Source organism: Ranitomeya imitator, chromosome 10 (genome assembly GCF_032444005.1).
Source record: "Ranitomeya imitator isolate aRanImi1 chromosome 10, aRanImi1.pri, whole genome shotgun sequence".
Classification (NCBI taxonomy): Eukaryota; Metazoa; Chordata; class Amphibia; order Anura; family Dendrobatidae; genus Ranitomeya; species Ranitomeya imitator.
In genome coordinates, this window is record NC_091291.1 from 40,001,423 (window position 1) to 40,025,834 (window position 24,412).

At 41.8% G+C, this 24,412-nt stretch overlaps 1 protein-coding gene across 1 annotated transcript in view; it reads left to right on the forward strand.

Moving 5' to 3' along the window:
* The first annotated feature begins 6,725 nt into the window (after positions 1–6,725).
* CD37 (CD37 molecule) overlaps positions 6,726–24,412 on the forward strand; it is an 87,718-nt gene continuing 70,031 nt past the window's right edge. Inside the window, exon 1 of the mRNA XM_069742376.1 lies at positions 6,726–6,869. The gene's annotated coding sequence lies outside the window, so the exon portion shown is untranslated. The remainder of the gene's footprint in view (positions 6,870–24,412) is intronic.

The window sequence follows — 24,412 nt, forward strand, 5'->3', positions numbered from 1 at the left end:
ATCCAGGTGGAAATCAGTAGCCTTCCTCTAGCGCCTGAGTGTTGTAGTCCCTTCCTGCTGAGCTTCTCGGTGAGGTCCTCACAACTGTTGTGGATGTTATGATTTCTCTCTGTTCCCCTTACGGATAGGACAAACCCGTATGACTGGTGGCCTGAGGCTTTTTACAGGGACTCTATCACGCCCCAGCCCTTACAAGTTGCCACCGTGCCTCCTGGGTGTAGGGTCGGGCAGCCAACGTGGAATTAACTGTCCTGCCAGTCTCTGAAGTAAAGCATAGAGATCCTTACTCCCTCGGTGTTCTTGCTACCGGATTCTGCGCCTCAGAAGGAGGCAGCCTGTTGCAGGGCAGAACTCCTTCTGGATTCCTCTCCTTGTGCTATGACTTTGTTTCTCACTCACTACAAAACAATTCCCTTCTGATATCTCTCTCTCTTAGGATGCTGCCGCACGTGGGGCAGGCGCAGCTCCGTGACTTTCTGTCTAGGCCTCTGACAGGATCCCACCCCTGTCAGGAACCCACTACCTGAGTGGAGCTCAGATAGCAGCTAACTCGGTGAAGCCTAGCTAGCTTCTGTCTAACTTCCTGTCCAGACTACCAGTTTTACCTAATTGTGAGGAGTGCCCTAGTAGATGGAAGCATGGCTCCCCCTGGTGGCCTGGAGTGTGAAGTGTGATGTGTGGTTTATGATACCTGGTAAAGAGATCTCCTTTATTGCCATCAGATGTAACATCACTCCCCCTGGTGGAAGAATGACATTACTGCAACGACCAGGACCCTGGGACCCTGCACATGCACTGAGGTTCAGAAGTATATGACAACAGACACAAGAGTATAGTATATGTAAAAGTCATGCATATACTGCTCTTTACGAAACATTGCCACTGTGGGAAAAATGCTAAGATATTTTATGGCTTAGTCATTTTCTGTTACATTGGCAGATTGTGTGGTCATTTGGTCACTGCATGATGCAATGTGAAAAAAAACAAGAAAGCAGAAGTGGCATGTGCTGTGCCCCTTAGCCTTCCCTGGAAGTAGAAGTGATTTGAGCATTTTGTGCTCTGATTGCCAATTCAGCCAGTGCAAAGTACGTAGAAATGCTGACAATTTATAAGTCTCCTCTTCTTGACTCCTTTAATAGAGAGGAAAAAAATTACCAAGCGCTTGAAGGTATCACAATTAGTGATGAGCGAATGTGCTGGGATAAGGTGTTATCTGAGCATGCTCGGGTGCTAACCGAGTGTCTTCGGCGTGCTCGAATAATATGTTCAAGTCCACGCGGCTGCATGTCTCGAGGCTGTTTGACAGCTACAACACATGCATGAGACAGACGTGACACATGCAACAGCAGGGACTCGAACATAATTCATTCTTTTGAGCTTTTTCTGATGGTCTCCGCGGCAGAATCCGCATTAAAAAGACATTGTGTGCACACACCCTCCTGACGTGTATTGTGTATAGCTTAGTGATTGCTCTATTATAGCTGTGATTGTAATTATCAGATTCCACTGTAGACACTTTTGGACCGGCCAATCAGATCACTTCTTGCAAAATCTAACCTGCAGTCACAAAAATGAAATCTGGAATCTGATTGGCTGTTATGGACAGCTGCTCTTTAGCTTGTCTGCCTCTCAGTGGTTGCTATAGGTTACAAGATGTACAACAGCTTCAGAAGAGTCTAATTCGACCAATGAGATTACTTCTTGCATTATTCAACCTCAGTCACAAAATTAAAACTGAATTTTAATTGGTTGGTATGGACAACTGCTCTACTATTGCTTGCCCATCTCTAACTGGTTGCTGTAGAAAGGTCTCCTATGGCAGCCAATGACATCACTTCTTGCATTATCTAACCTCAGTCACAAAATGAAAGCTGGAATCTGATTGGTTGTTATGGACAAAGTGCTCTATTGCTTGTCCATCTCTCTTTGGTTTCTGTAAGTAATAACGTGTCCCGTGGCAGCCAATGAGATCACTTCTTGCATGATCCAACCTGCGGTCACAAAACAAAAGCTGGAAACTGGTTGTTATGGATATCTGCGCTGACAGCTGTCTGCGCCAGTGTACACAGTATAGCCAGCCTTCTTGTATGTTTCAGGTATTTTGTAAAATCTGGGCCTGGTACCAATGACCTGGATACATTGTCTCCCTTAATTGAATTAATCTAGAATTTTATACCAATGGGGGTACTGCTTGGCCACACAGAGAGACTGTGGAGGGAAGGAGCGCTATGCGACTCTCAGTGAATGGCGTATTGTAGAATAGTTTTCGGACTCCATATATTGAACCCCAAAGTGCTAGAAGAGCCGAAAACGCCCCCAAGTGACCCCATTTTGGAAATTGCACACCTCTGGGAATTTGCCTACAAATTTAGTGATGATTTTGACTCCATGGGTGTTTTGTTTTCCAAAAACAGGTAGCAGTGAATGTTACTGAGTGAAAATTTCAAATCTGCTTGTACATTGTAGTGCACATACATTGTGCCCAGCTCGTGTATCTGGAGACACACACGCCGTAAATTAAGGGGCCAAACATGTGGACACTAAAAGCTGTTTAGGCACACTGGTGCTCAGATGGGAGGTGGCATTTGGATTTGGAAGCGCAAAATACTCTGGATTTCTTTTGGGGTGCGAGGAGACGTTTCGCTTTTCCAAAGCCTTTGTGCTACCAGTAACGTGGAAGCCTCCTTTACTTACATTGACAGGTGATGGACCTGAGTGGGGACTTGTTTTTTTTGTGGATTGAGTCGAAGCTTTTGTAGGAAACTTTTTATATAACGTTTGAGATCACATTTATCCTGCACTCTACCCTGAGCACTTACTGTACAATACAGTTCCATCTAAGTCTCTGAATGACATAATTCAGATGAAACCTGTAGGTTATCCAATCACTATAATAAGGCAGCAGAGTTACTCTGGCCTCTGTTCAGCGGTATCCTTCTTTTTAAAGGTGCACAAAACTGTGTCCGACTGTACTTTTATGCACGCCTAAAAACAACAGACACCGCTTTATCGTAGGTCAGATGGTGTTGACAGTGCCATCATCTGCCTCATTATAGGGAATCTTCCTCCAGAGGTTTTTTCTGAATCATGTATTTCAGACATTTCCACAGAAACCCCAGTGTAAGTGCTCAGCGCAGAGCGTAGGATAAATATGAGCCGAGCCTTACTGCAATTTTTGAGGGGCAGAATAAATAAATCAACAGCAGATGAAAAATTGGTTTTATTTATTTTTATTTTATTTTTTTTTTATGTTTGGCTGCTATCACACACTTAAAAATGCTTTTTTATTGCAAACACAAGCTTTTGCATCTCCATATTTTGAGAGCTGTAATTTTTTAAATATTTCTGCCGACAGTCATGTTAGCCTTGTTTTTTGCGGGACAAGTTGATGTTTTTCTTGGCACCATTTTCGGCTACATAACAACATTTTTTTGATCAATTTGTTTTCCAATTTTTGAGAAGCAGAATGAGCAAAATCCAGCAACTCAGGAATTGTTTTTTGTTTGTTTTTTATGCTGTTCACCATGTGGTAAAAGTAATAAGGAATCTTTATTATTCTTCGAGTCAGTATAATTACAGCGATACCACATTTATATAATTTTTTGCCGCTTTTACGTGATAAAAACTATTTTATAGAAAAAAGAATTGTTTTTGCATCACTATATTCTGAGAGCTATAACTTTTTTTTATTTTTCCGCTGATGGAGCTGAATGGCAACTTGTTTTCTGAGGGACAAGATGGCGTTTTCAGAGATTTCATATTTATTTACATTTGTCCTTTCGATCGTGTTTCATTCCATTTTTAGTTCGGAGGTATAATGATAAAGCATCGTTTTTTGCCTAGTTATTTATTTATTTTTTTATTACTTAAGGAGTTAACTAGTGTGACAGTTTTAAAGTTGTGTCATTCCGGACACGGCAATGTCAAATGTGTACTTTTTATATCTATAAACATATATTTATTATAGTATAATATTATTTTCATGGGTTTTTTTATTTTTTTTGTGATATTTTTTTAAGAAAATATTTTTACAATTTTTTTTTCATTCAGATGTCCTTCAAACATGGTCTGAGTATGAACTGCGATGCCTGGACCATACTCTGATCTTCAGATTGGAACTTGACAGACTCATAGGCATATATAATTCTGCTGCGTTTGGGTTGAGAAAACTGCAGCTGATCTGTGCACCCGGATTTGCATTCAGACTGTATTTTATGGACATCTGAATGAAGCTTTAGTAATGTCAATGTGACCCCCACTTATGTGGCTATGGGTACACAGATGGCAACAATTCTTCACTGCTGTTTTGTCACATACCCTATCTGTATAGTGTATTATAAAAAATCTTGCTTTTTTTCTATTGCTAAGCTGATTCATCCCAAAATGGTTGGTGCATTGCATTCCCTGCTTGGGCTTTTATAGAGGCGATGATAAGCTGTGCTATACTATGTGATGTATTTTACTCGGTGATGTGCTGTGCATGGTATGGCTGTGCTATACTATGTGATATGCAAATTGCAGAGACGAAGAGAGGATTAGAACTCTAGTGTCACCTATTGGAAGTATGTGTCATATCTGTCATATGACAGGATAAAAGCCAAACCAGAATCTCCTTTTGCAGACACTGTGTTTCGGGGGTGTTGCCCCTCATTGGTGCAAAGTTTGAGATCTGATTTGGCTTCTGACTGTGATCTAAGAGGTAATGTTTCTCCTTGTGGAGAGTAACAAGCTTGGCATGCCAGTGTCAGGAGGCTTGTAAGCCATAATAATAATAATAATAATAATCTTTATTTTTATATAGCGCTAACATATTCCGCAGCGCTTTACAGTTTGCACACATTATCATCACTGTCCCCGATTGGGCTCACAATCTAGAATTCCTATCAGTATGTCTTTGGTATGTGGGAGGAAACCGGAGTGCCCGGAGGAAACCCACGCAAACACGGAGAGAACATACAAACTCTTTGCAGATGTTGTCCTAGGTGGGATTAGAACCCAGGACCCCAGCGCTGCAAGGCTGTAGTGCTAACCACTGTGCCACCGTGCTGCCCATGCAGTGGTCCATGCAGTGGTCCTCTGGGCAATTAATTATGCAAATATTTGCATATTTAATTTCTCAGAGGACAGTGTAAGGCTCATATGTCTCCTCACACTGGCATGCCAAGTTTGTCACTCTCCACAAGGAAATTCTCTCTTCAGAGAGGAAGAGGACTAGACCTCTAGTGCCACCTATAGGAAGTAGAAATCCTAGAAGTCAATATCGACTCTCTAACGAGCCTTGTCACATGACTTTGGTCTAAAAGCCAAAACCAAAATCTCAATTTGCAGACACTGTGTTTCGGGGTACTGCCCCTCGTCAGTGCAAAGGGTGAGATCTGGTTTGGCTAGGTGAGAGGCGTCTGACCGGGATCCAAGGGGTAATGTTCCTCCTTGTGGTTAGTGACACGTCAAGCCTGACATGCCGAGGTGAGGAGAAACATTACCCCATGGATGCTATGCGATGTAATAGCTGCAGGGACTTATTTGGAAGTTCGCCTTGTCGTGCCTGATGCTTTTACATTGTGTAAAATAGCAGAAACGCATTTTTGGTGATTTACGTGATGTATCACATTTTTGGTGATAAATGTAAGGTTATACACATGGGAAGAAGAAATCAATATCACCATTACACACTGAACGGGAAACCACTGGGTAAATCTGACAGGGAGAAGGACTTGAGGATCCTAGTTAATGATAAACTTACCTGGAGCAGCCAGTGCCAGGCAGCAGCTGCCAAGGCAAACAGGATCATGGGGTGCATTATGAGAGGTCTGGATACACATGATGAGAGCATTATACTGCCTCTGTACAAATCTCTAGTTAGACCGCACATGGAGTACTATGTCCAGTTTTGGGCACCGGTGCTCAGGAAGGATATAATGGAACTAGAGAGAGTACAAAGGAGGGCAACAAAATTAATAAAGGGGATGGGAGAACTACAATACCCAGATAGATTAGCGAAATTAGGATTATTTAGTCTAGAAAAAAGACGACTGAGGGGCGATCTAATAACCATGTATAAGTATATAAGGGGACAATACAAATATCTCGCTGAGGATCTGTTTATACCAAGGAAGGTGACGGGCACAAGGGGGCATTCTTTGCGTCTGGAGGAGAGAAGGTTTTTCCACCAACATAGAAGAGGATTCTTTACTGTTAGGGCAGTGAGAATCTGGAATTGCTTGCCTGAGGAGGTGGTGATGGCAAACTCAGTCGAGGGGTTCAAGAGAGGCCTGGATGTCTTCCTGGAGTAGAACAATATTGTATCATACAATTATTAGGGATTTATTGGGGATTTATTATGATGGAATATAGGCTGAACTGGATGGACAAATGTCTTTTTTCGGCCTTACTAACTATGTTACTATGTTACGTGAATCGAATTGCAAATTGTTTGAATTCTCCGGATTCATCGCTTTTCCTAAAATTAGTTCCGAAATAGATTTGCATTGAATCGATTTGCTCATCTTTACTAGGCCATCACAGTGGATGTAGAACCGCAAGTTTCAGCAAGTTTCCTATGCATGTTGTTATAATGTAGGAGTGACAGTGTACTTGCGATGTGACAGCGCAGCTCCACTCCTTGTAGAACCAGACTGACACACAACACAGGCTGACTCCCACATTCTGCATGTGCCCTCCCTAGTAGGAGTAACTGTAGGCGGACAGTGAGCTCTGGAGGGGGCAGTTCTGCTTTGTGAATCATTCAACAGAGGGTGAAGTCCTAAAGTTTGTAGTTTACATTGTATCACAGGGACCCAGACATCTGCATTGCTGAATTTCATCCCTTCGCTTCCACCCTTTGTTACAAGGACGTGTATTGCTCTCCGGTGAGTAAATAATAGTTTAGTGTTGGAGATCTAAAGCGTAAACTTTTTACATGTTGGTCTGTTTAATAATGAATGGTGCAACAATGGATTCATGTATTAGATGTCTGATTACTGTATTTACCAAATAGTTACGCAGACTTTTGCTATTGCAACAGATAAGTGAAAATTGCTACATATAGGGAAAAATTGTTTTTATGGTATGGATGAAGAATATATTGTTTACGTCTTGTTTCAATGTAGATACTATATTGTAAGTGTCAATGAAAGGGGTCCAAGACACCTTCAATATAGGTGCAAAAGGGAAAAGAGAACAGGCCAAACAAATACATATTAGATCTGTGTACATTGACCCATGATAGGATACCCTTTACCCCGTCTGTCTCTTTCGGGGCAGTAAACTTTACTTTTACGTCTGTTATCAGAATTTGGAACTTGGAGCTAGGGACTTCTTCAAAGCAGATGTTAAGCAAACGTCAGACCTCAAGACTTGTGAAATACATTTCCCCAACCAGTAAATGATGATGCGAGCGCTCAAAGGCCATGCGAGTGTAAGCCGATGGATGAATTATTCAAATGGTTTAATGAGTGATACAATGTCCTGGCAACATTTGCCTTGCAGATACTCCGATTGAACGCCGCTTGCGTCGTCCTCTAGAGAAATCCTTGATGTCTGTGTTTTATTAGAATAAGAAATGTACACATGCTTCATAGTTAGAGCAAGTCATATTTGGGTCATCTGAAGTTTCCTATTCCTAAGCAGCTTTTTGATGTGCCGCCGCTGGGGAAAAAAAAAAATAATGGGTGCCTGTTATCAATTTTGAACTTTTTTGCTGAAAGTTTAAAGTTTTGTTCTGTTTTACTTTAATGGTATAGTTAAACACTCAAGGTCTTTTTGACGGGACATCTGGATTGGTAAAGGTTTGTCATATTCGGACTTGACTTGCTAGAAAGCATGTGCGGGAGTGCTATGTGCTAGGGGTGAGGGCCGAAATATATTTTCCGCCAATGAAAAAAAAATTAATTCTCTGCCTTCCGAGAAGATATCAGGGAAATAGCTGTAAGGCCACGTTCACATGTTCAGTATTTGGTCAGTATTTTACATCCGTATTTGTAAGCCAAAACCAGGAGAGGAAAAGTATAATAGCAACACGTCACCACTTCTGTATTTTTCACCCACTCCTGGTTTTGGCTTACAAATACTGATGTAATACTGACCAAATACTGAACGTGCCCTAACAGTGATATTTCTGATAGTTCTCCATTCAATTTATATAATTTTGTCCTCAGAGGACGTATCCCCTCTTAAAGTCTGACTGTTAGATACTTTTAGTAGCTCAGAAGCGCAGTCTAATGGGTTCAATAAAAATGATTCTTTCAAGGGATCAGACCAAGCCCTCACATCTCTATTCTGTCTCGACCCACCGTATATGGCCAAAAATTTTCACTCTACAAATTATGAGAACAGAAAATCCTCAAATGTGGAAAATGTCTTAAAATGCGCTAATCCTGATATCCAGTGTACACATTCTGAGGATATCCATGGCTGACTGTTAAAGATTATCGCCAAGCTGCCCCTTCCTTTAATATTCGTAGCTCTATTCTTACCGTTGGTTTAGTTACTTGTTGTTTAGACCTGTTGTGCCCCAAAATGAGCACATGCTGTTCACTGATTTACTGGTGAGAATCTGCAATTATACAACAGGCATAAAGTTTAGTGGAAATGACTTGCAGCAACCTGAGCCCCTGATGAAGCGTAGGTGGGTTTAAGATCTATGACTTGTAATGGACAATTCAGATATACAGTTGATCCAATCACTGACCTTACATGTGCCCTAATAAAGCAAGGCATGAACTCCCTGTAGAGGGTAAATTTCATGTTTAGGTTGGGGCCACATGGTGACTATGGCTGCAAGAGGTCACGCAGCGAAACATGGTTACATGCCGCTGCTACATCTAAGCAGAATGCAAGTGAATGAGGATGCGTTGTGACTGTGACAAACATAAAAAAAGTCAAAATCAAATTTTTATTGTGCCTTACTGTGTCGTTACACTGCAGGTTGCAAGGTGACCCCATTTTTTTGCATTATGCTGCAGAGTAGTAGGATTTTTGGATGAATGGCTGAGTTGACATGGAATTGTCTTGGACTTTAGGTGGCCATGCACCTTCTTTATCTTTCCTTACTCCTCCATGCACATGCACTCTTTGCCACATTGAGCATGCATGTCTTCCGTATGGGAAGAGAAGAATATGCTGCTGCCAGACATTTCTGATGGCGGCGTCACTTCAGTGAGAAGGAAGACAGGTTCGGTAGAGTAGCAGTTCCCTAAGGAATAAAGGAATCACTCACTAAACAACTGCAATCAACACAAATACAAAAAAGTGAATGAATCCAACAAAGTCTATCACCAGCAAGGGAAGGTATTTAAAGCTGCACCCAAAAGGCGATAGGGCAGATAAACAGGGTAAATGAAAAACTCCTGGTACCCAAAACCGACGGAAAGAAAAGGTGTATCTGTTGTGGCTCGGTGGAAAGAGACGCCAATCAGAGAACCAAGGGTTGGACTCCAGAAGCATGAGAATCTTCTGTCCGAGGGTCAGATGACTTGCAGTATAGAATACTATCTGATATATAAGGGCTGTGTTGTAATGGTGCCTACACGTGTACATAAAGCCTTACCCATGGGGACCACCTATTAGACTATTTTTCCAATTTAGCAAGATATCCTTTTTTGTTTAGGTCCTATTTATATAAAATTAAAAAGATCCCCTTAACTGACAATGGAAAAAAAACACTATTTTGCCGTTATGTAAACTTGTGTGCCAAGACCAGCACTGTTAGTCTGCACTAGTTTCATTGCATGAAGTCCTTTGTGTTCTGCTATTTTTCCGAAAACTGAGCAGCAGATGTTTTCTCTTTATTTGCGCATATCTGTGACAGGGTGGGGGATTTCTCTGTTGGTTGCCCATCATTCGGCATCGCTAGGAAAATAGCTATGCATCTGACACATGTTATCATTTGACTGTAATGCTCCAGCGTGCTCTTAAAGGGAAGCAATCATCAGAAAATTATCTGCCGTTTCAATCAGTTTTTTTGCTTTACTTTTTATTTTTTTGCCAATATTTTTACATATTGCAATCTCTTAAAAATGAAGAATACAAATGTTGTAATTTTTACTGGTGATACTTTAGGTCCCAGCTCCCTGTTGTTTCTGGAAATTCGCCCACATTGGTCAGATCCAGTCCTTATCCTTTGTCTTGAAGCGCCTAATGAAGGTGTACAAAGTTCATTGCGAGAGGTGGAGGAGCATAGTCAGCTGTGACGTCACGTATGGTGAATGGTAGATCCTGTGTTATCATCTGTATAGATGTGTTACCGGTCATAGTAATCCTGCCTCTGATGATAATGAGCCTGCTGAAAACACTTCCTAAAAGAACAAGAAGCATGAGTCCAAAAAAGTCCCCGTGGCCAGTATGAAAATTGCAATATGATCTAATTATTTGTTTTTTTTCTTCTTTTTTTTTTTAAATTAACATTGTAATATATGTAAAAAAGCAAAATGTTTTTAAAATACATGTAACACAAAAATCAGATCTCATTTTCTAATGAGAGTTTCTTTTTTAAATGGCTGACCTTTCTGGACCCTTTAAATGAGGGCGATCAGCTGATTGCAAGCAGATGAAAGCTGTAATGGCCTGTGTTGGGGCACTGTAATATTACATGTCACCCTTTCAAATAAATGGGCAATTATGTAATGCACGGTTTAGTTAACAGGACCAGCGTTTGCCTCCATTGCTGTTTACGTAGGAGGGGTTGCAACTGGGTAAGCCATCTCAATGATGTTCATCACCCAAAGTAATACATTTTTCAAGGAGCACTAATCACTAAGATCAAAGTAATATATGACGCCCCCTTCCCCGACCAAGATCCAAACTGTCTATCTCCAACAGTTATGTCCTCATCACCAGTTACTATAGTGCCTTCATGGTTGTAGAGCACCAGCTTCCACGAGTGATGGAACGTCATTCCCTTGAACTCCCCTTTACCCTCTGGATGGCGTCAGTGTTATCGAAGCGACGTGATGACATCACCTCCTGTTGTGACATTTCTCTTGAGTCAAGGTTGCTAGGAAAACTGATTCAATCCAGATGATATGGAAAAGTTTACTTGTAAGAGTAACAGCTAAAGTCCATGATTCAGTGGTGCATGCCGTAATTACACAAGGAATTGTGGATGATTATGTGCATTAGTCATGTGCTTCTGATACATGTTTGAGCATAAATGGTGGTGTGACTGAAGGTCTTCTTGCTCTAAGGTTTTTCTATGACATTCATGGCTTGTAGGTGTCTAAAAACTTGAGTCCAAGCCCTCCACCACCACTGATCCCGAGATATGGAAGCAGCTCACCTGAATCTACCATAGAGTATAGTACAGAATACCAATACAAACGAGAGCAGGGGACTTCCATCATCATAATTTGTGGGTCTCCATATGGCCTTGTCTCAAGTTGGACTTTCGGGAATGCACCCCTCTCCATCGTCTTGGCTTCCAACATGATAAACAGTTCAAACCTCCACCATGGTTGTACTGTTGGCCTAAACTATGATATCTCCGATTCTGCAAGCAGAGACAGCTTTGCCGCTACGTCGTCGGAGGAAAGCAGGGACATTGAAGCAATTTGGCTAGCTTCGGAGGATGGATTACAAGCAGTATAGCACTTGTAAGCACTACACTCCTTGCCTAGGAGACCAGCCACCACTGATGGACCGCAGAAGTGGCGGATAAACTAGACAATGAGAAATAAACAGTAAAATTAAAAATCCCTCCATTCTTGAGAATGGAGAGTATTTTTTAAAAAGAGGTAAATTGCAAAGCTGTTTGTGCTTACAAACCCTTTACAATTTTACCCATTTAAAAACATGAAAATAAAGGGACATTAACACTACAAGAAAGTCGTGAACAGGCATTATTAAAAATGCTCATTTCTTGATTATCTTGCCATGTAAACAGGCTACCGACCACCTGATGAATGAGCAAAATGCTTGTTCGTTGGGTGAAATTATTTTTTGTTCAGCACAAAAGATTATTTTCAGTAGTGCATAGTCCTGTGTAAACAGGACTTGCATTGCTGATAACCATGGTTGTCTATGAGCACTGAGAGATCTAGTATAGATCGCTCAGTGTGCATCATTTACTTTGATCTGTCTGTGAAACAGGTATTTGAACATCCGACCATCGGCAAAAAGTTACCCATCAGTGGTCATATTGTTTTGCAGGTTGGTCGATGTAAATGGACGTTAACTTTTGCTGTGTGGTTCAACTGCTGGGACCCACACATATCTGAAGAACAGGACCCTGAAATGCCATGTAACAAAGGATCAGTGACCACGCAGGCGCTCAACCACTCCACTCATTGTCAATCGGATTGTCGAGTACAGAGCTTGGTCTTCTCTACACAGTCCCATAGACAATGAATAGCGCAGAGGCATTACATTTGGCCTTTGATCCATTCTAAAGGGGTATTCCAGGGCTCCATTCTTTTTTATCAGTGGTGATCAAACTATCACCTAACCTGGGGACAGGTCATAGCTTGCCGATTTGGAAAAAAACCTTTAAGATCATTTCTAGACTTGCCGAGAAGTTGATACAACACTGGTTCTCTAGTGTGTATGCTTTGGTTGAGTAATAAGTAGCCTTTCATGTGTTTTTTTTTAATGTGACATTAGGACTTTATGTAGTCACTTATTATAAGTTGTCACATTCAAACATTTACTTATAAAATTGTAAAAGTCACAAGATGTCCCGTACTGTTAGATCTGAAGCCCAGACATTGATGTCATTGTTTTACACAGACATCAAAGAAGCATATATTAAAGTGAATATACTGGAATATAGCTGGGAAACTAAATACTAGACCCGGATCTGTTAGAATAAAATCAGCCTGAGCGAGAGAAAAGCGTTCTGTATGGATAAATTTAACATAAATCCATAATATACTGTATATGTAAGGCTGTATTCATACTTTCAAAAGAGGATTCGCTGGGAGCCTTTGTTGTCAATCTTGGCAGATTTGACACTGCATGTAACGCGGTTCTTCCAGCCAAATTACCATGAAGAATGATGGAACTCGAAAGACCCCATTATAAGAGAATGCCTCCATCGGCACTGGTAGTATCTACTCTATGATTCCGAGCATTGTTGGACTAAATTGTAGCCTGCCAGGCAGTTTAGGCAGGGGTGGTAATGTCATGCACCCAGGCAGTAGCTGCTGATGAATGGGGTTTAACTAGTGATGAAGCAAAATTCTGCCTAAACCACAGGGCAAGGGTAGCAAGATCAATCTTTGTCTAGTCACATGTCAACTTGGACCTCATCTTGTGATGTCTGCTTCCCTCATCAGGCACCGCCATATTAATTCTGTGGGTGGCACTGGTGACGGTGGACTAGAAGGTACACCAGCCTCAATGGCTGGACAAAACCTGTGCCACCCAAAACTTTGGTCAGTGTAGGGGTGTGGAGTAATCACGTCCTTTCTGTGGCCAACGGGAAAACACCATGCCCTACTAAAGCTCTTAGCTTACTGTTCCGAGCTACCAGTTATAGCTTTTACTAGTTCTGGTTCAGTTCTCTTGCTGAGCTCCTGTTCTGCCTGTTTGATTGTCGTTCTGAATTCAGACCATTTATTATTTTTCTGTTTAATGATCTTTTCCCTTTTTGTCCATTCTTATTTTTTTCATCTGGCGATTTGACCATTCCTGCCAAACTCTTCCACCTGCCAGCAGCTACTCTGAGAAGTCAACCCAGGGCATTTGAGTCCACATCCTGTACACTGGTTGAAGGGTGAAGGTTGAGGTTACCCTAGGACATGATAGTTGAAGAATCTAGTGCAATGACTATCTGTAGAAGCTTTGTTTAGAACTGCCTGGTGACCATGGACCGAGCCATGTTATATGTCCAAGGGAAAGGAAAACTTAGTTAAGACTTTGGAAAACTTAGTTAAGACTTTGGAAACTATAGAAAAACTACCATTATGGGGTGAAGTTATAAGTTTCGAGCATTTTTGGTATCACTTAGCTTTGGGGAACAAAGGATTATGTATGCTGAAATCTAAATTGTGTGCCTAGATTTCTACCACAGGGGTATACTCGGTCTACATTTAATAATTGGGAGATCGGAATTCAAGTGTCCATCGGAGAAGTACATGGATGATCCTTCTCTACTGGTATACATGGCAGATGAAAACCCATAGTGGTGTGATGTTATCTGTGACATCTTCATTCACACCCATCATCACAATGACTTTAATGTAGTAATTGATGGAAAATATTCAGACAAAAAGCTGCTCTCGGTGATTTATAAGAGACAGGTTACTAAAATGGACGACAATAGACAAATGTGTAGACTCAAACTTTCCAAAAATAAGGTCATACATTTTTTTTATGGTCAAATACTAAGTATCAGAACCGATAGACGTGAAAACTCTCAAGAGACCAACACATGAGAAGGATGAAAGTACATCATCAACGCAACAGTTTGTTTCCTGTCACCGGTGGTTTCCTGATCAGTATCTTAACATATACATTTTGTTTTCTGATGCTATACCGTAGATCAAAACACATTTGCAGATTAACCATAAGTGAACTTGTTCTTGAAATTTAGAGAATTGCAAAAAAGCTATTTACATATATATACCGTATATATATATATATATATATATATATACATACATAAATCTATATATACTAGATTGTGGCCCGATTCTAACGCATCGGGTATTCTAGGATATGCATATCCCCGTAGTATATGGACAATGATGATTCCAGAATTCGCGGCAGACTGTGCCCGTCGCTGATTGGTCGAGGCAACCTTTATGACATCGTCGCCATGGCAACCATTATGACATCATCGTCGCTGTGCCCGTTGCTGATTGGTCGAGGCCTGGCGGCCTCGACCAATCAGACGCGGGATTTCTACGTCCTTTATGACATCATCGTCGCTGTGCCCGTTGCTGATTGGTCGAGGCCTGACGGCCTCGACCAATCAGAGACGCGGGATTTCTATGTCGATGCTGTGCCGGTCTCTGATTGGTCGAGGCCTGGGGGCCTCGACCAATCAGAGAGCCGGGATTTCCAGGACAGACAGACAGACAGACAGACGGAAAAACCCTTAGACAATTATATATATAGATAATTGTCTAAGGGTTTTTCCGTCTGTCTGTCTGTCTGTCTGTCCTGGAAATCCCGCGTCTCTGATTGGTCGAGGCCGCCAGGCCTCGACCAATCAGAGACCGGCACAGCATCGACATAGAAATCCCGCGTCTCTGATTGGTCGAGGCCGCCAGGCCTCGACCAATCAGCAACGGGCACAGCGACGATGATGTCATAAAGGACGTAGACATCCTGCGTCTCTGATTGGTTGAGGCCGCCAGGCCTCGACCAATCAGCAACGAGCACAGCGACGATGCTGATTGGTCGAGGCCACCAGGCCTCGACCAATCAGCAACGGGCACAGCGACGATGATGTCATAAAGGACGTAGACATCTCACGTTTCTGATTCAGCGACGGGCACAGTATCAACGTAGATGTCATAATGGTTGCCATGGAGACGATGATGTCATAAAGGTTGCCTCGACCAATCAGCGACGGGCACAGTCTGCCGCGAATTCTGGAATCATCATTGTCCATATACTACGGGGACATGCATATTCTAGAATACCCGATGCGTTAGAATCGGGCCACAATCTAGTATATATATATATATATATAATGCTGTGACTGGAATTGCTCCTCTAATCATAGAAAGGGGCGACTGGTGACAAATGAAAATTCTCAAAACCATTTGTACCAGTGAATGTTCAGTCTGTGATACAGGATACACAGGCAGTCTACAGACTAGATGATAATAATTTTATGTATATAGCACCAACATAGTCTGTAGCACTTTACAATTACGCGAGGACAAGTAGAAAGAATAAAGACTGTATAGAGTAATATATAGTTCAGCAGGAGTGAGGGTCCTGCTCACAAGCTGCAATCTGTAAAGAAATAGGGAGAAACCTTAGGTAAAACATGCTGCCAAGTACGGTCCATCCATCCTCATAATAAATAGTGTTTATGATATAAATATGCATCATCCGGTCATCAACCAGGATCTCTAGTACAGTCACCAAGTGCTATTGGGTCCATGGATGATGTGGAGACAGATGAATAAGAGAGACCATATTCTGAAGAAAATTTAGAAAGTGGGAAGAGGCAAGAGTTACATTAGTGAATTGAGGTGATAGGACTGTCTATAGAGGTGTGTTTTTTTAAAGCACACTTAAAAATAAGTTGGCCAAATATTAGTCCTATTGTCAGGGGTAGTGCATTCCAGAAAACTGGTGCAGCATGAGAGAAGTCTTAGAGACAGAGATGTGAGGCTTGGAATTCTGAAAGACGTTTGTCTTAGATCAGTTGCAGAATGGAGGGCACGTGTAGGGCGATAGAAGGAGATGAAGGTGGAGATGTAGGATGGTGCAGCACTGTGCAGATCGTTGTGGGTGAGAGCGATAAGTTTGTATTGTATTCTATAGCAGATGGGTAACCAGTGCAAGGACTGGCACAAGGTGGAGGCATCGGTGAAGCAGCTGGACACACATTCCACAATGGCTGCTGCATTCTGAGCGGGTTGGAGAGGAGAAAGGTTAGTAAGAGGGAGACCGATCAGTAGAGAGTTGCAGTAGTCCTGTTGAGAATGAATAAGAGCCACAGTATGAGTTTTTGCCGTTTCAAAAGTCAGAAAAGGTTGGATTCTGGAGATGTTTTTAAGATGCAGATGACATAAACAAGCGAGTGATCTGATGATAGGAAGAAAGGAAAGTTTCTTTGTCAAATATGACCCCAAGACATCGAGCATGCTGCTTTGGAATTATGGATGATCCATCCTTAGGCAATTGCAATATCGTGTATGGGTAGGTTAATGGAGGAAACACTGAGAAGTTCATCGAGACTGGCAGAACCCCAGGTCGAATATACAAGTTTGGGTTTCTCCAATTTTTTGGAAACAGGAATATGATGATTTCTTTTATACCACTGTTAAGCAATTCTAATGAGGGGGCTACCACATGATACATGGCTGAAGTCCTCTAGAGTGGCTAATAAAGCGGGATCCTGTGTAAGGGAACCCTCTATGAAGCTCAAATCTGATATAAGAGCATGTAGACCCATGGTGGTGATAGATTAACCCTTTTCATACTACCTCCTATAGGCACAGGCTGGCATGTTCTTCTACCCAACGTAGGGAGGAGTACTGGCTGTGCCATACGTCTCTAGCACTTGTATAAGGTGACCACACTAAATATATCATTTATCATTATTTTAATGTTTTTTTAAAGTCTTTATTTAATCAAATCACAATCCAGCCACATGGTTGATGCTTTAACTAGATTTTGCATTCTACCCCCATAAAAAAACAGTACATTCTTTGAAACTGTGAGTTCGTAAAGTATTAAAACCATGGTTTTTCCATTTGGAAAGCTGAAGATTTAAAGGCCCCAAGTGAGTCTACAGCGCGAACATTCCTCTGGAAACTGGGTCAGATTTTCAGCATTTCTGCGAAAAGTACAATGGTTACTATATAAGTGCGGAGCTTAGTTTACACTTCTCAAGGAAATGTGCCACAAATAGCTGGAGGGAATTTGTAGAACTTTACTGGCTTAAAAAGCAGGGCCCCAAACAATGAGCACAAACCCCATTCATTCAGATAGGAACCACCCTATTATATTATCAGTCCTTTTAAAACATGGATATTCTGTATCAAGCCTGACAAAAGGAAAGCTGCTCCATTCAAAGCCACTGTTGCCACCCTTTTGGCATGGCTTTAAGAACAATGTCTCTTGTGTTGGCACGTGATCATGACAGAGGAAGAAGGGGGCTGTCTGACGGCTCTTTTCAGCAGCTAAGCCAGTCCCATTCACACACCTGATAGATACATAGACAAGGTTTAGACTTGGCAATTGAAATGGCAGCACGGTGATTCAGTAGTTAACACGGTGGCTCAGTGGTTAGCAGTGCAGCCTTGCAGAGCTAGGATCCTAGGTTCAAATTCCACCAAGGACAACATCTGCAATGAGTTTGTATATTCTCCACATGTTTTTGTGGGTTTCCTCTCTCCGGTTTCCATCCACACTCCAAAGACATACTGATAAAGATTGTACAAAACCTAAGAGAGAAACAAATTGAACATATAACCTGCTGTAAGGAAATAATAATAGTACATGTAAATAACATGAAGTACTTAGTAAACACTGTTTTTAATAAAAAAAGCGTAAAAGCCATCCCACCGCGACAAGGTGCATCCCAATCGGAAAGGTCCTATCCTCTAGTATTAAAACCTCACCTAGTGTGGGTGGGGCAGAGGAGAATTGGGGTCCAACTCGTCAAACACTTGCCCATGGGAATCCATATAAATGAAATGCCTAGCTCAAAAAAGGAGTCATACCCCTGTTTGTACAAACTACAAAAAACTGCAGCAAAACCAAAGAAATGAGCCGGAGCATAAGTTCTTATACATGCAAAGTATGAGAGCATGTTCACACTGTGGGCATTTAACAGATAAAAAACACCTAAACGATAGTGCCCTCTCGGCCAGCAGGGGGCATACATCTAAGCCAAATCCATAGGAACCTAAAAAATAGCACCAGACACTGAGATAATCCCTAGATGTATTAGGGAATGGTCATAAACCAAAAGGTCTGTGCATAAAAAATAGAGGTACAAAAGAAATATATGCCAATATAAATTTATTAAGGTATGAAATATACAAAAAATACTATAGGTTATAATAATACATAGACAAAACAGGTAGTAGAAAGGAACAGCTAAAAAATAGCATGTAATAGATGACAAAATACAATGCTAAAGATAACATGAGAGAAATTTGAGCACCCTACTCTGACTGCAGGCCAATGAATGCTAAGTAGTGCCCTGGGGTGGTACTCCTTAATGTACATAAGATGTAAAAGTGGGATAGTCTCCTAGATATAATGGGTAACAGGGGATATATATCCAAAGCAAGACAACATAGTTACAAATATAGAAAATAAGTTAAAGCCGGTATACCATTACCTTGAGACATGGTTGCGGTGAATAACAGGGTGCTGCAGGCAGAGAGGGGAGCCTCGACGCGCGTTTCACCTGAATGGCTTCGTCACGCCTCCTGTCGAAGGTTGTCAAAATGTTTTGATTCGCTGACAAGAAAATTAGATCCTAAAAAATGGCGAGGAATTAAATGACAGTGTATATTAACATTCCCTATATTTTCAATTTGAATGAATAGCAAATTTTTACCGATAATTGTATTGTCTGAATTAGATCTGATTACCGCACGCAGGCGTTTGCCAAATTCCAAAATGTCAGCGTAATTCGGAGACAGGCTGTCCTAAAACAGTCTATTCCCATTGCAGCTTTCATGTACTAGGGGAAGGGTATAAGTTAGAAATGCTCCCACATTAAAATAGCCCGGGGCATGGAAAAAATGGAAACTCAGTGCGTTATGAGTCATGGAGTTGTGACAATATGCAATCAGTTATCGCATATTTTTTTGCCAAACTGTGTTTAAAAGTCCTTTTTAAAATCCATGCAAAAATTAAAACATGGATACAATTTGCTAAGCTATAATGGAAAACAGATCAATTGGACTCTATTTATCTCTTGCGCCCAATGACTTAAAGGATTGTCTCAAAAAGCAGCAGATGTGATAAAATAGAAAATGCCTTTTACATTCCTGCTGGTCCAGTATTGTCTCGAGTCGTCAAGGCATCTCCAGTGAGGGCAGTGATTGCCTGCAGCGGTCATGTGGTCACGAATAGCACATGAGTACTGTTGAAAAGCAAACACGTGAACAGAGTGCATCCTTCCTCTTTGATTAGCCGGCCAGGCGGGATGTCATCCTTGCTGCATGACGCACACATGACATCGCAGCCTGGCCAGCTTATCAAAATATCGACAGGTAGGAGGCATTTTACACCGCTCCCATCTAGCGGCCATGGAGCACTGATCTGGCCGCTATACCAAAACACTGAACATGGGAAAGAAGTTTTCAATCGAAAGAGGTCAAAATGGACAACTCTATTAAAGGGCTTGTCCAGGGTGGGGTACACATAAAGTGACTGCAGACTTGGTAATCTTCACAGCGTGTACAATGTGCGCTGTCAGGATTCTCCTGTGTCGGCGCATACCTCCAGCCACATCCCGACTAGACCTGTCCGGCTTTACTCAGCTTCCTTGTATTAAGCAAGGCCATGCACGTCTAGTTGGCATGTGACTGCTTGTAGGCAAATCGGATAATTGGGGTCACACACCAGAGAATAATGATAGCGCGCACTGTGCACGCTGTGAGGATTCACAAATGTGCAGTCACATATACTTGGACAATTCCTTTTGACTGTATACAAATCATTTCAACCTTTTTCCAGACATTAGATAAATATGGGTGGATCGTCCTGTTGATGGAGGAGAGAAGGATCGGGCATATAGGATTTGAGTATGTTCCATCTTCCATCGCAGCTGCCAAAGGTTTATAGCAGGAACTGATCTCATACATAGTAGATTGTTGCAAAAAAATCACTTGAATGCAGAAATCTCTGCACGTTGCAGAAACAACCCATTAACATGTATGGGAGGAAGATGCAAAACCCGTAAGTTTTGTGGCTGTTTAGCAGCCATGAAACATGCAGCCGTGAGGACTCGAACTTGTCACTCGAGCACCCGCGATACTCGGTGCATACACGAGGAACCTAGGCAAACTGGAGGACCGAGCACCCGCGCTCATCACTAAGTGGCATTAGTAGGAGATGTAGTTACTTCACCTCTGACTTCTTGTTACTCATCCTATCAGTGAATGCAGCTTTCCCTTCCTTTCTATAAATATGGTTTGCTTGAAATAGAAGATAAAGAGCTTTCTGTCGCGGCGTGAGCAGTGTTCTGTGAGTAAGCCCCGCTGCTGAGAGCCGTCTTTGTGGCTCCAAGAGGCCTGAAGGCGTAATGTGGGGAGTCACAATGTGCCTTTAAATAGTCCAAATTAGTGTAATGACGTGTTCAGCATTTTGTATCGTTCTCTGAGCATTTCTATTGGTGTCGCACACTGCAGCCAAGCCGCACCATAAACATAGTAAATAACTTTTACAAGAACACATGATTAAATGCAGAAATGCATCTTTAAACAAACAAAGGCGTGAGTTAAAGGGGTATTCCCATCTCCAAAATCCTACCCCAATATGGTGTAATAATATTAGCAAATACCACCAATTAGAAATATAGTATAGTTCTTCTGATTAGCTTTGTCACTTACCTCATATGCGGGGCATTGCAGTAGCTTAGGCATCCATGGTTATGACCACTCATATAGTAACAGGCAGGCAGTTGTTAGTGGATTTCGAAGTTACCCACACAAAGGTAAGCGACATAGCTAATCAGAAGAACTATACAACATTTCTAATTGTATTTGCTAATATTATTATTATTACACCTACTACATATTGGGATAGAATCTTGGAGATGGGAATATCCCTTTAAGCCCCGTAAGGCCTGTCATACACTTTAGATAGCTGTCAGGTGAAAGATCGTTTGGTTGACAGCTAGCTCTCCCAAGTCACCCATACACAGGTACGTGTCCAAACAGACATCATCTGTTAATTCAACAACCCAGATCTTTCTTTCCCTTACATCATCTACCAGGAAAGACCCCCATATGCATTAAACAATTGGCCAAATGTGCCAAAATCATCAGGTTGCTTGTAGCATGTGGATTAGATTTGGTAGAATATGATCCACTTTGCTGGTACTGTAATACGCTTTGGATTTTCTGTGAGCAAATTCTGATTGAAAATGTGCATATCCACCACGTGTGAGCATACCATATGGCAGTGCAATGTGTCAGGCTACTTGTATTGGAAAGAATTTTCTTTGCATTGCATCGACTTTGATGTTACTTTTTCTTTAACAAAAAGCAGTTCATCATTTAAGTCCATCAATAATAGATCACAGATGGATGTGTATAAATATTTAATAAACCAAGCACAATGGAATGTGTTATCTGGGTACTTAAACCGTCCTATAATATGCTATAGAAACTGTCGGTATATACTTGTAGTCCCCAGATCTTTACTTTTCCTGCATTTTACAGCATTGGAAAGCTAAATATTTCTAATCCCTTAATGAGGTTGTCTCAAATTTGGAAGTTATCCCCTATCCCTTTCCATAGTGGATAATGTCCCAATTGCTGGACATCTGACTACTGGGATCTCCACTGATCCCAAGAAGTGGGTGTGAATAGAGCAGGGGGTGATCATGCCCACTGGCACTCCATTCATCAATAATGTGACTGCTGCGGGGCTCGTCTTTGGCATCCCCATATGGAGAAACAGTGTACATGATCAACCTCCATTCACATGGGGCAAAGAGCCCAGGTTCTCTGGACTGGTATAGGGGCTCAGCAATTGGAAAGTTATCTCTTTTCCAATAGGTAAGGGACAGCTACTACGCTTGACACTATGCCTTTAAAAGACTGATCTGTTTACTGGGTGAGTGGATACCAACAATCACCAGAACTGTTGTCCCATATGTTCTACTTTTCCCAACCACAAGATCAGGACCACGAGGAGTGGAATGTAACGCAGATCGAAAATGCACCATGATCGAAATTCAATGTCTTGGCGTTGACAGAAATGCCTTAAAGGGGAATTACACTGCTAATTAATTTTTAAGAATAAGCTGCACTGTGTGTGTATGAGGAATAACACTATTTCTGGCCATTATAGGGCTGGTATAGTATTTTTCCAAAGTTTTGCACTCTCCAGGCTTTATTCCTAATTTGCAGTTGACTCTGAGCTAGTGGGAGGAGACTAGACACTATGATGTCTCCAATATACAGCACACAGAAAAGGGATTCCAGCTCTATTTGCCTTTGGTAGCACTCAGACAGAAGCAGCAGAGGCTTGGAGAAAATTATACAGCAGTACTGATCAGTGTTTCTGTGAATCCAGCTCTGCTGCAAGCTGGTTAGAATCTACAGGATCTGTTTATCTGCCCCTCAGTCTGCATCTTACTCCTTCTCTTCCCCCTCTATAAAGGAGAATATGAGTTTTAAGCTGACAAGTTTGGACTTTTTTCAGATCAGATGATGAGTTTAGGAAGCGGCAGGGGAGGAGAGAGGCCAAGAAGTGGCTCATAAGTGGAGAAAGAAGCAAATATTATAACAAAATTGTACTATCGATTTTTCTCAATGTTTATTGAAAGTACAGTGTCCAATTCATGTAAAGTCATTTTTGGAAATACCATTAACTGGTGGCGAAATATAAATATATCCACCAATTTCCCACTGTTATTGCAGCAAATCACCTCTTAAATGAAGAAAATACGTTTTACTTGCGTTTCAAGCCCTAATCTGTGGTTTATCGGGGAATATCCCAGGATCATGGAGAGTGTACGGAGCTGAAGAACCTGGAACGCTTCTTTTGTAGTCGTTACTCATGCGAGTTCATCCTAGGTGAATGTGTATGCTGGATGGGAAACACTTGAAATTACGCAGTTGCAGGGCTGTGTTAGTAGAAAGCGCACCAATCCAGAGGTACATGTCTCCGTGGCTGGAGGAGAGGGGGATTTTATATCTGGCAGTTGCCAGAGGGTCTGGGAGACATTACACAGCAAATCGCTGCTGCTGACGGTGCAACTAGAGGGAAGGATTTATTACTTGCACCTTTGCGGACTTGTGAGACAAGGCAATGATCCCTAGGTGTATAGAGGTAGTGCTCAGTGCTGCTTCTTCTATTTCTTCTATTTCTTAATTTTTTTTTCTTTCGCCTCTTAATATCATATGCCGAAAGAAGATTTTCTTTTTTCCAAACCAGAGCTTTCAGGAAGTTGAGACTGGAAAATTTCATTTGGTAGTGTTGCTTGCCAAGTGGAAATAAGAACCAGAGGGTTCAGAAAAAAACGCGTCCCCCTCTCCAATTTACCCCTCCCTGAATTATATTTTCCATCGTTCAGTACAGGCAAGAAGGGGCGGCTGCTTAATGATCTGTGTAAAGGTGATTTCATTGTTATGATCAGTTATCAATAGATATCAACTGTACATGTCCAGATACAAAGTGTTACTGAGTGCATGGAGGATGTGGGACAAGATGGTAGAAAGGAGCAGATTATGGGGAGAAATGCAGTAAGGGGAGCTGAAAACAGCTACGGTAAATTAATGAGGTGATGTGATAGGCCAGCCCCCAAGAGATGTGATTTTAGGGCACACTTAAAATTATAGACACTTGGAATTCATAGGACTGTGTGGGGTAGTGCGTTCCAGAGACCTGGTGTAGCATACTTGATCCCCCCTGAAAACTGCAAGATGGCCTCAAAAGACCCCCCCAACACACACAGTATGATGCCATCGCATCTCTCCAGACATACTATGATGGCCCACAGCCCCCCACACACATAATGTTCCCCATAGCCCAACCACATAGTATGATGCCCCACAGCATCACCCACACATAATGATGCCCCTCACAACACCCA